The sequence below is a fragment of the Ostrinia nubilalis genome, chromosome 23 (genome assembly GCF_963855985.1).
Source record: "Ostrinia nubilalis chromosome 23, ilOstNubi1.1, whole genome shotgun sequence".
NCBI classification, from domain to species: domain Eukaryota; kingdom Metazoa; phylum Arthropoda; class Insecta; order Lepidoptera; family Crambidae; genus Ostrinia; species Ostrinia nubilalis.
Window position 1 is genome coordinate 8,327,582 of NC_087110.1, and position 13,022 is coordinate 8,340,603.

Genomic DNA, 13,022 nt, shown 5'->3' on the forward strand with positions numbered 1-13,022 from the left:
GTATGCTCATATAGTACAGTACAGTAGTACTTTGCTACGATTGAAATAAGTTTTAAATAAACAACTTGAAAAAATCGATCACATCTAGACACGTGGTAACGTGTCGAGCCAAGTTAACCACACTCATAACTCAAAAACTATTTCACATAAACATGTCAAGGCTCATACAAAAAACTACGAGTAAGGCCCAGAACACACGGTGAAACGCAATTTCAACGAAACTGCAACTTCTAGTTACTTTTGAGTTGCATCTAAGTTTCTGCCATAGATTCCGTTTGAAACCGGTTTGAAATGGTCGCGTCATGTGTGGTCTCTCAACGGAATCTATGGCAGAAACCTAGGGCCTAAGAGTATTAAATACTAAAATTAGAATGGCTGATTGTTAATGATGGAGAGATTAAAATCTTGACTATAACACGCCTTTACTAAAGTAATCTCGGCCTAGACCTTATCTTTTGTTGTCAGCCTTTTCATATCTCAAGAATCTTCTTTACAATGACACAATAACAAGACACAATAACAAGAAAGGGATGTTTAATGGAAATATACTTATATGTCTTTGTTGATTGAAAGCATTTTATAAAGGATTTAGTAGTTATCATTGTATCTATCTAGCATTTTCTCCGAACTATTATAACAAAACTGAGACAACGAGTTTTTGGGAAAATACCCTTTTGTAAGTTTTGGGTACTTATAAATATTTTGATATTGTAATATCGCACGGATGTAATCAATTCATTAAATAAAACAAGAGAAAGTTTTAAATAATCGTAGAGCTCTTTTGAATGGCTCCCCAGTATGTATTATGTTTGAATAAATTTCATTTCAAGTCTGATGATGGTGCCATAAGTTAGCCATAGAAACTCCGACGAAACGATGAAACCATGTGAAGAGTGATGCTTTTTTGTTTGTGTTTTCTTTTTATTATCTTTGATGACAGTAGGTATTATTTATTATTAACATGTGTGCTCATTTAAATCTAACTAGCGTCCGCCCGCGGATTCGCCCGCGTGGAATTTTGTCTGTCACAGAAAAACGTTATCGCGCGCGTCCCTGTTTCAAAAACCGGGATAAAACTATCCTATGTCCTTTCCCGGGACTCAAACTATCTCTATGCCAAATTTCATCAAAATCGCTTCAGTGGTTTAGGCTTGAAAGCGAGACAGACAGACAGTTACTTTCGCATTTATAATATTACATAGTATAGAAGTATAGATGAGTACTACAAACAGCACTGATCGAATAATACGAATATACATTATCTATTCATGATATTCATTAGATTATTATATCGATTGAAAACGATGAAATTGGAATTCAAAAAGAAAAATTATAATAAATAATAACATCATTATGGACAATAAATATTAATAACATCTCTCATCACAAGTTAGTTCGAAGGAAAATATTATTCGGTTGGATCAATTTGTTTTTACATTATTAATAAATATAGGCACATAATTTAGATGTTACAAGAATTTTAACCAATACAAAACCGTATATGAATTGCAGTAAATAAATAGTATACTGTTACGTCATACGTGGCAACGTGGCAGTGAGCGGAGCACATAGCACGTAGAGCTGATGGCCGTTGAGGCAGAAAAGTTCTCGAGTGGCGATCACGGGCCGGAAGACGCAGTGAGAACAGGTTCCCATTAGGTGGACCGACGATCAAGGGTTGCGGGAGGTGCCTGGATATGAGCAGCACAGGACCAGTCGTCGTGGATGTCCTTGGGGGAGGCCTTTGTCCAGCAGTGGACGACTTTTGGCTGAAACAAACGAACGATCGAACTGTCACGTATCTGTTGTAGAAATCCTAGGAAAGGCTTTTGTCTAGCAGTGGACATTACCCTTTGGCAGAAGCGACGAATTTTGATCCAAAGACTAGCGGCCACCCGCGACTTCGTACGGGTGGATCCCGTTTTACCCTTTAGGGGTTGAATTTTGCAAAATCCCGTCTTAGTGAGCACCTAGGTTCTAAAAGGGACCTCCATGCAAAATTTGAGACTCCTAGCACTTGTAGTTTCTGAGATTTTGTGATGAGTGAGTGAATTAGTGACCTTTCGCTTTTATATAGATTTTATTAAACTTTCGCGTTCCATTTCAACTAAAATAGAAAAACACGCAAGCCGTGAGTACATAATAATATGTAACTCGTATAAAAAATGTCACGTGTCTCAACGGGTTTCTGTATTTTAGATGACAATAAGTTTAAAATATTTTCATAAAAATTCATTTCAGTTTAAATTGTTGTCTATTCTTCCAGAATGTTTCGTTCATCCCCGCGGTTGGTGGTCAAAATTTATTCATTTATACAGCGAGTAACCGCGAAGCCAAGAATAGTTTTTCCTGGAAGTTCCCCGTTTCAGAGTAAAATTCCAGACGCCGCAATAAGATTCCAAAGTTAGATTTGGCGTGGAAACAACTGTTCCTGTTTATCGCTTTAATAAACTTCTTCGAGATATAACTTTCTGGCCCTGAGAGAGTCTTTTATGTAGGTATATTTTTAAAATTATTTGTCTCTGTATGCATTTACTGTATTTTGCGGGATACTCGACATTGTTCTCCCGATCCTGCGCTTTACGCTAGCACATTTTGAAGAAGTTAATGAACACAAGTAAGTCAACACCTGGTACAATGAATAGTGCTGCCACCCATCTCTAGATGCCACGGTTTCATGCAATGAAAATTAATAATAGATTTTGATATTTCCTAGACCGCGCTATTAAATTTTGATAATTTTGTGAATATAATCGTAGTATAACAAAAATCGACACAAGACTTACTCAGTATCTTCCTCATGACTACTATGCAACCAAAGTTAAGTTTACTCATCCTACCTAAAAAAATGTCAATGTTTTTAAACTTTCTCTGTTAAAGATTGCCAGATTCGATTGCCGCGCCTAAAGGACATATTATGACAAAGTTTCAAGCGATATATGATAGGTAATTGAAATTCACATTTCAACTACAGGCTACAGTTTCGACATACGCTAAGGCTGGGTCACACCATCTTACTTTAACTTTAACAAACTTCAAAAATCTGTCAAAACTTCACACAAAAAGCATCGGTTATCGCTCTAATTACGGTTAAAGTTAGGTAGTGCAATTCAGCCTCAGCCACACACTAACATCAATTTGTACGAAACTCAATGCCATGCCCACATCGCACTCCATTCACATAGCTTAAATCTACAAGCCAGAATTTTCGAAATATCCAAACTACCCAAACGTAAACTAAAAATGGAGTATCAAATATCCAGAATATTTCAGGGTATATTCGGTCAAAGCACACAGGTCGTTTTAAACTGGGCTCGCGCATGATAAATCTTGCATCTGGTGTCATCCATCAAAAAGTTCGCCCTTCCACAGGTGGTTCAAGCGTGCCACAAATGCCGACGTATTATGTCGGTGCGGAACTATGGGACAGTGTTGAGTTGTGGATAGTTTGACATCGATAGTTTATCCTAAATATAATCTTGATATAGTATTTCACAAAAGTTATACGTTAAGTTCAAAATCTTTAAGGAAAATCATTTTATAACAGACATCTATAAAATGAAAGTAATTTACAAATTGACTAAAATGCCAAAGTTTAAATCGTCGATTCAAATAGCGCTGTATTCAGTGGCCATTCGATTTCTTTACATAGTTAGGCCTTACCTCTCAACTATGGCTAATACCAGTTCGAGGACAAATCTGCGAAAAAAAATATTTTGAAAAAAAAATCTAATAGTTAAGAGGTATAGCATTTCTTGCATTGCTAGCATTGTAGGTAAATTTCATGCCTCAGTTATATCAAAACTATGGTGAATTATAATATTGTCAATTGAAGTTATGAGACAAATATTTATTCCTGCAATACTACTTTTCAAAATCACGATTTATCGAATTACTATACAATCTTACACCATTACAGCACTACCATGGGACAGCGCGAGGCAAAGTTTAGAGCGACGAGCCTACTTTGATCGTTTGACATGAAGGGGCTTTAAAGACATATGCGTTGATTGATCGAGAAAGTTCGCTTAATGCCCCATAGGAAGTTTTATAATGATTCATTTCAACTCGTAACTGGAGGGGAAGTAGGTTAATAATGATATCAAACTCGCATAACGGTCTCTCGCTAGTCAAGGAAAAACGCTGTATTTAGGGGAGACTGAAGTGAGTTGTAACAGAGGAGAGTGAAATGAAATACCTATGTAATGAAATAGTTTATTCAGTACATTCATCACATACACAATATTCCAGGACTCTTATACGCATCCCAAATATAGCTTGCCCTACCACCACGTCGGGACAACATATGGGCTGGTGCTAAGAAGAAGTGGCGGAAGAAACTCGGTCACCTTTGTCAGCCTCTTTTTCAATTCAATACAGTAATTTATAGCTTACCATGGGCTCTTACAGGCTTGACACGTTGTGACATTGTCGATTTTTCGGCACTTATTTACTCCTAAAGAACTCGTAACAGTTCGCGTTTTTTAGCTCAAGTCCCGAGCTAACAAATACGAGCTGATTTTTAATAGGTTTTCAAAACTCGATAATGTCACAACTCTCCTGTATTACAACTCACCTCGGCCTCCTCTACGTACTTATAACGTGGGTAGATACACGTCAAAGATACGTGTCTAGTTAATACCTAAAAATATCACTGAACGTGAAAGGTTATCATTATACGTGTACGTACGTGTACACCAAAATGCTTATTTTTGACACAAAAAACAAGTAGGAATATGAACGATTAGGTGTGATATATGTACGTTTTTGTCCCCAAGGTCGAAAGAAGGTGTTATTACACCTACTTGTTTGTGACTTCGTAGCTTCCAAACATAGAATTCAAAGAATTTTTTTCTATTCAACGTTTATAGGATAGGACTAACGACCGCCCTATAGTTGAAAATAAGAGTTGAATTTTGCAAAATATGTTCTAAAAGGAACACCCATGCAAAATTTGAGACTAGCACTTGTAGTTTCTGAGATTTCGTGATGAGTGAGTCGGTCAGTGACCTTTCGTTATAGGTATGTCTTTATTCTAAAATATTGATTTAATTATATTTGAGAGAAAAGATACCTTTTATAGAAAAACAAATGAAAAAACTAAAACGCAACCTTAACTCTAGCAAGCACTACGAGTGCGCTACGAAGGTACTACGAATGCGCTACAAACATGCTACGAATGCGCTACAAACGTACTACGAGTGCGCTACGAGCGTGCTACGAATGCACTACGAGCGTGCTACGAATGCCCTACGATCGTGCTACGATATATATACTACGAGCGTATGTCAAATTCCAGGCATGGAATAAAATGGCTATGTAACATTTCCTTGTAGAAGGGTAGTAACAAAAAGGAAATTAAACAATAAAAAACTAAACATGTACAAACAAAAGGTTTATTAAATCTAATTTACGAAGGTTCAGGTAGTGGGTCAATAATTGGCAACCGAGCGACACAAAGTCCCTGAAATAATCTTCCGATTTCCGGTAGGCGTAAAACTGTTCTCGGTGGCAGCCCAGCTCCACCAGGCTTGATTGTCCAAGGCAGCAATCTTGCCCCAAACTTCCACGAAGAGAAGTGTTTGAAACCCGGAACGGGGACCCTGGAATTCCGATACGGACAATTTTAGCAAAGTCCGATTTCGTACTTATGACTGCGACATCAGACCGGAAGCGGCGAGAAGCGGATCAGATGAAATGATTATTGCAAAAAATAGTTAATACTGATGAGGCAGTCACAAGAATCATTCTTAATCTAGACTTAAGCACTAAAAACACGATTAATGAAGATTAACTCCAAAGCATTGGTAAATAATTATCCATTATTTATAAAATGAGTTCCATGTTTATAAAACAATATCTAATGCAATATGAATTGCTTAGCACATTAATTTGTTGTATGGAAAATGAAAGTAAAGGAAACGTAATAAAATTAGGATGACTGTCAATTACCGTAGGGGTCATACAAGGTCATGTGTGTATTACGTTTTATGTACGTGGCGAATTTAATTTGTTTTGACGTAGTATTAACCACGCTCACGTACTAATAATTAAAAGATAAACACTTAAGCGCTACACATGCAAGCACTAAATACATTTTTTTTTAAATAACAGTAGATAGGTACTTACTACTAAGCACTAGCTAAGCACTAAAATTAGAAATCATTTACAACACTCACCCGATATTGGGGTAACACAACACAACTTAGATTTGTAGAAATTGTTAAAAAGTGAATTTAACGACTCGTAGCTCGTCGTGACTTGGCAGTTTTGGTACAAAAGCCGTACGTCCTTGCGTTATGATAACTTCGCTCGGACTCCGCCGCGATGTTTCGACGGTTTATTCTAAACCGGGGCGAACCTGTTTCCACTTCGTTCACTCATCGTTCGCGCTCACAGATATTTAAAACGTCATTTGCGCCCGAGTTTACGTATAAGTTTTTGTTTATATTTATTTTATTTTTGTCATTAAGGTTTTATTAAGTAAGTATATTTTTAATTAGTTTTTAGTTATAATTAAAATTTTATTTTTTTGTTAACTTTTACTTTATTTTGTTACTCTTCGTGTAACGAACCGTTACAGCTATAGATGCCTGCATTCAAGCAAGTATTCGATATCATTATTCGATTGTCTTTTAACGAATTAATGACTAACTTCTTTGGACTGTAAAAGTAACTAGGTATTATGGAATTTAACATATGGCTTTAGCTAATTATGAAACGCTAGAAAGTGTGTAAATAAAATGTAAAAGTTGTTGAAGTTACTAAGACGAGCCTTACAAGTAAGAAAAAAGCGCTTCAAGTATTTTCTTCTTGTCTCTCCCACTCTCCCACTATTCTGTATACCTCCTAAATACGTGATTTGCATGCCCATTGATCCGAGCGTATCAAGCTAAACATAGCACCTTATTTAGTTGTAATACGTACTATAATAAAACAAACATATTATACTTTCCTTCTCGTCTACAGCGATTATAAAATGCAATTTCTCCAGGGAATATTCTGTACCTCGGTAGGAATACCAATCCGCATCGACGGAATTCATATTTATGCAACCTTCCAAGGCGTTTTTAATATTGAGACGCTGCATTTCAACGCGTATACTTTAATCTTTAGATTAAACAAGGTGAAAAATTTAATAAATAAAAGAAAATTTTATTAGAAATACCAGACATTAATATTTTAGTAGCAAGCTGAAGTGGCAATGGGCAGGGCACATAGTACGCAGAACTGACGGCCGATGGGGCAGCAAGGTTCTGCAGTGGACGGCCACGTACTGGAAAACGCAGCGTGTGACGTCCACCCACAAGGTGAACCGACGACCTGATAAAGGTAGCAGGAAGGCGCTGGATGCAGGCCGCTACCAACCGGTGGAAGTCATTGGGGGAGGCCTATGTTCAGCAGTGGACGTCCTGTGGCTGAAATTATGAATATTTTATTTTGGAGTTATTAAGAGCGATATGATAGATCGTTAGAAATTGATAGAATACACTACTTACACTTTTTAACAAAAATGTTAGACAAAAAATAATTAACTAAAAAACTATAATCTAAAGAAAATTACTGTTGTTACGTAAAAACTTATCAAACCGATCCTTAAAAGGTGTTTAGTATACAATGGCGAAAAAACATAAACGTAATCTAATAGCATCTAGTATTTTTGATGACATGCATGTATTAAGCTTTTAATTTTATGAATGTGGCATTTCTATTTTTTTTTTAATTATTATTGTGATATCTTTTTCATTGTAAAAAGTAATTCAACAATTTTTTAAGTAATATCTAAAGTCTGGTCTGTACGCAAGTAGAATTTTGTCCAATGACCCCAAACTACCCATCCTTATCGCTCGCGCGTAATTATATTGCTGTCGCGACTGTGCGACGGGCGCCCGCAGTGAGTGTTCGAGCAACATAATTACGCGCGAGCGATAAGGATGGGTAGCTTGGGGTCATTGGACAAAATTCCACGTGCTTACAGACCGGGATTTACTAGTAACCGGAAAACCTAGTGTAAGCAGACCTCCCACTCTAGATGTGGGCAGCAAACAACGTTCAGTAGGTCGTCGGTCCACTGAGAGACCATCCGTTCTACGAGCTATGTGCCCATTCATTTCCCTCACCAGTTGGCGACACTGTAGAGTAAGGCCACAAGCTAATAGCTAACTACATTACGCATAAACATTACTATGAGGGCTCACTGTGCCCGTGGACGCACAGGGTGACACACGAACCAATCACAGAGCTCTATTCAATTTTGATTGACGATATGCTGCGTCACTTATGCAAGCATCGTTTGTGAATACGGGTGATAGTCATAAATGTTTATTGCATCATGTTGGTAATAAAATCTTTATAGATTTTTTGACGTAGGTACTCGCTAGCGAGCACATCTAACGTAAACTCATGGTAAGCACACTGGTAAGCGCATAAACGATACCCTTTATTATTACCTACCATAATGAATATCAATTCATTCTTAGTACATCTGCGTGAAACGTTCATTAGCAAAACGTTATCACCGGCCTCTGTAATTTTCGTTATTTATTGCGAGGCACAGTCAGCGATTTGAACTTGATAATGTCACCTTAGTTATATAGGGCGCTCTCCTATTAACAGTTATAACTTAGGCTGAGAGCACAAAGGCTTGTTACACAACTTGGAGAAAAGTTTTTTAATTTTGCTTTGGTATTAATAATTTTGCTGCTCGAATACAGTAAAGATCGACGCGATTAAACCAGAGTAAATTAAATAACGGTTTTGTTATGTCCACATTATTTTAGGAAGTAAAAATAAATATGTTTAACATGATCTGTGTGCTTACCATGAGTTTACGTTAGGTGCGCCCGCTAGCAAGTGCGACAAGAAATCTATGAAGATTTTAAACTTTCGCGTTCCATTTCAATTAAAATAGTAAGACACGGACGACGACGCGAGCTGCCAGTCTGCTTGTGACCACGGCTGCAGCATCGCAGCCGAAACATCAAGCCGTAAGTAGGTAGGTACATAATGTAACTCATCCATAAACGTCGTGTTAAGACCCGTGTCTTATTATTTTAGCTGTAAAATCTGTCATACATTTAATTTTTATGTCATTTTTTACGCAGTCGCTACCGAGCACGCGTAACGTTAACTCATGGTAGGCACACAACTGTTATATGATTGTCAGCACATCTTTATTGTTTTAAAATAGAACCTATTACAACATACATAAGATGCAACACTGTTCGGCTTGATTTACCGTTGTCCATAAATACCAAGTGCCAACACCGAACAATATGACCTAGGCATCTTCTACCTAAGTGCCCAGCACTTAGAGTATCTGCCTATTGTACCACACTACACTACATCTCTCACACATTTAACATAGGTTAGATGGCAGTCAAATGTCTGCCTTGTCTCGATTAAATATAAAACACAACCAAACACAATGTAGCTTTCAGCCAAATGACGTCCACTGCTGGACAAAGGCCTGCCCCAAGGATTTCTACAACGACCGATCCTGCGCTGTCCGCATCCAGGTACTTCCTGCGACCTTCACCAGTGTGCTTACCATGAGTTTACGTTAGGTGTGCTCGCTAGCGACTGCGTAAAAAAATGACATTAATTGTATGACATATGGTGCAGCGCCCCTAACGGCTACTTTCAAGAAACAAAATCTTCATAGAGATTTTTGACGTACTCGCTAGCGAGCACACCTAACGTAAACTCATGGTAGGTATACAGATCGTCTTCGTGGGAGTCCTGACCACACTACGTAGCCACAATACGTGTATACTTTTTAAATTCAATTTGCAATTCACAAACCTAGGCTGTTTCTGCCTTAAGTTTATTTTTACCTTAAATTGAAGAGATCAAAAGTCGCTATGATTGATTAGCGATCTGTAATATTAACAAATAATATTAACAGCCAAAACTAAATCTTCAAAGTAATAATATCTTGAAAATTATGATGAATGGAGTTCCAAGTATCTATCAATCATAATTAGGTGAATTAATTGTCTTCAATTAATAAAGTAAGTAAGGTACTATTGCCACAAAATAATAGTACCTAACAGAAGACTATCACCTGTATGTATACGCACACAGACGCATCGCACTGGTTTAGACTGGTTCGCGATTATTGGCGATATCGTGTCCGTGAGCTTGTCTGTGTGCGTTGCCCAAGCGCACTTTGTATGTAGATTGTCTTCTATTTTGTGTTGTTACACTTATGGCTTCTTATTTCTTGGAAACTATTGTAGTAAATATACTCAGCAGTAATATAAAACCATAATATAAAAATATAATGAGCATTTTCCATTGCTCGCAGCACAAACAGAAAGTACCGAGATAAAAAAGTAATGTAATAGGTATTTATAATGAATGCAAAATAAGCTTAGCTTTAATACTGAAATATTCAGTTTTTTGTAAATCTTTCAAATAACATTTTCCTATTAGTTATTTAAAATCATAGTTGTATAAAATCTTTCTAGAATTTAATAGAGTATGGTAACAAAACTGCTCCGAAACGGTTTGACCGATTCTTATGAAATTTTGTGTTTGCAAACGTCTAAGGACGTTAAATTATTTTTCATACCCCTGGGTAATAAGGGGTTTTCGCGCGTACGAAGTAGCTAGTAATCTTAACATTGAAATGAAGACACTTCCGCTGTCTAAGTATTCACTTAGATTTGTTAAACTACTCAATGGGTTTTAGCAAAAAAAAAATTCTAACGACATCTGTAAAATCATAAATCACGTTGCCGCTTCTTATATTTTTTCAGCATCTATGACAATTTAAAGTTAAGTGGTCCAATACTGGCAAACTGACCCTAATGCAGTTTTCAGATGTAGATAGAGATATTCAAGAGGAAAAATTTTTACATCGCCACCCGTGCGAAGCCGAGGCGTATAGCTAGCTATAATTATTAAAGCGAAAGGACACTGACTGACTCACTCACTCATCACGATATCTCAAAAACTACAAGTGCTAGAAGTCTCAAATTTTGCATGGGGGTTCCTTTTAGAACGTAGGGGCTCACTAAGAACGCATTTTACGAAACTCCATCCCTAAGAGGGTAAAACGAGAGTGTAAGTCGAGGGTGGATCACTAGTACTAGCTTAGAGAAGTTTTTAAAGAAATCAATATACTGACTGTGGCTTCGCAATACATATTTGATAACATTATGTATGTCCGTAAACATATACATTTATTTACTAAGAAAAGTGACGTCCACTCATTTAACACGAGACATAAGAATAAACTTGCTGTTCCATCATTTAGGTTGCATAAGATAGGTAATTCATTCTTGGGGAAATGTATTACCATATTTAACAAAATACCACACAACCTTGTCGAATTGCCAATAAACAAATTTAAGATACATATAAAAAATACCCTTATGTCCAAAGGGTACTACAAGGTTCGAGACTATATTGATGACAAGGATGCGTGGTCAGTTCAGTCTGCACATATTTGATGTACTTAAATTTGACTATTCTTACCGTTAGATAATTCCTGGCAATAAGTGGTGACTGAGTTTGTTCCGGCGTTTCTTCTCAGCACTTGCCATATGTTTGTCTCGAAGCGCTGGTAGGGCCCAAAAGATAAGGAGACATGTAAAGTGCCCCATAAGGGCTACCTTTTTCTTTTTTTATTATTTTCTATTGACGTTCATAAGTGCCACTTGTGGTCTAAACTGAATAAATATTTTTGATTTTGATTTTTGATTTTGAGTAAGTATACGTTTCGGGCAATATTGCCAACTATATTCGCTCAGACCATGTGACCCCAGCCTTATACCGTACTATTACAGTTACGCATCATTTACGTAACTCGGATCGTTATCGCTCCGGGTTGGGAGTGACCGGGACGTTGCTATATAATATACATAGTAGGTATATAATATACACGGAATACGTAACTAGATTTAGGTATTTTTGGCACCTTACGTCTCTCTCAATTAGGGTGGAATGATGATAATAATATGAGCAAAAGAAATAGAGATTATTTCTACTGAATTTCTGCTTAGTGTCCCTTTATATTTCGCTAGGCGACTATACATCATACTTTGATCGGCCGTTTGGTGTAGTGGTTCAGAACGGACTACTATGCCGAGAGGTTCGATTCCCGGCCGGGCAGAAATTGAAATGATGAATTTTAATTTCTGTGACGGGTCTGGGTGTAAATATGTATGTATTTAATAAAAAAATTAAAAAAAAGTATATAAGTAGTATATCCGTTAAGCTAGCACCCATAACACAAGCATTGAGTTGCTTACTTTGGGGCTAGCTGGCGCTGTGTGAAATTGTCCAAAGATTTTAGGTTTATTATTTATTTTCCGGGTTTGTAAATATGTCTCATTCTTCTTATAAAAGTTTAATAATTTTTCACTCACTTGTCTTCCACGTTGCCAACAAGGTAAGTCGATTTTATTCAAATACTTTATTTTTATTAGTATGTAGACTCTTTTCTAGGCACTTCCCAAAATAGCTTGCTCACCACCACTTTGGGACGACATATCAACTGGTCTGGTGCAAAGAAGAAGGGGCGGAAGAAACTCAGTCCCTTTCATCTATTGACCAGAACTACTCACCTTTTCTGATTAGTTTTTATTGGCATTCCAACTGTAACCCTGTAACCCCTAATAAAGGTTGCCATAGTGGAAACGAGCAGAGAGATTAATCCTGTAATTAAGGATTAATTAAATCCAATCATATTTTCAGCCACAGAATGTCCACTGCTGAACATAGGCCTCTCCCAATGACTTTCACATCGCACGGTTGGTAGCGGCCTGCATCCAGCGCCCTCCAGCTAACTTTATCAGGTCGTCGGTCCACCTTGTGGGTGGACATTTATGTTGCTGTAATTAAAGGTTAATATTATAAAGTTAATTAACTCTACCAGCTGACAATAGTGACTGAGTTTCTTGCGCTGCTTCTTCTCAGCACTGGCCCACTTATTGTCCTGAAGCAGTGGTAGGGTTAATACTGGGACGTGTAAAAGTGCTTATTTAAGGCCTATTTGCAGAAATAAATGAGTT

The 13,022-nt window shown here is 37.2% G+C and overlaps 1 long non-coding RNA gene across 1 annotated transcript; it reads right to left on the reverse strand.

Moving 5' to 3' along the window:
- Window positions 1–5,379: 5,379 nt before the first annotated feature.
- Window positions 5,380–6,473, reverse strand: LOC135083319 (uncharacterized). Its single transcript, XR_010259575.1, has 2 exons — window positions 6,180–6,473; window positions 5,380–5,603 (listed from the first exon to the last, which is right to left on the reverse strand). It is a non-coding gene; the product is annotated as an uncharacterized LOC135083319 (long non-coding RNA).
- Between the last annotated feature and the right edge of the window lie 6,549 nt (window positions 6,474–13,022).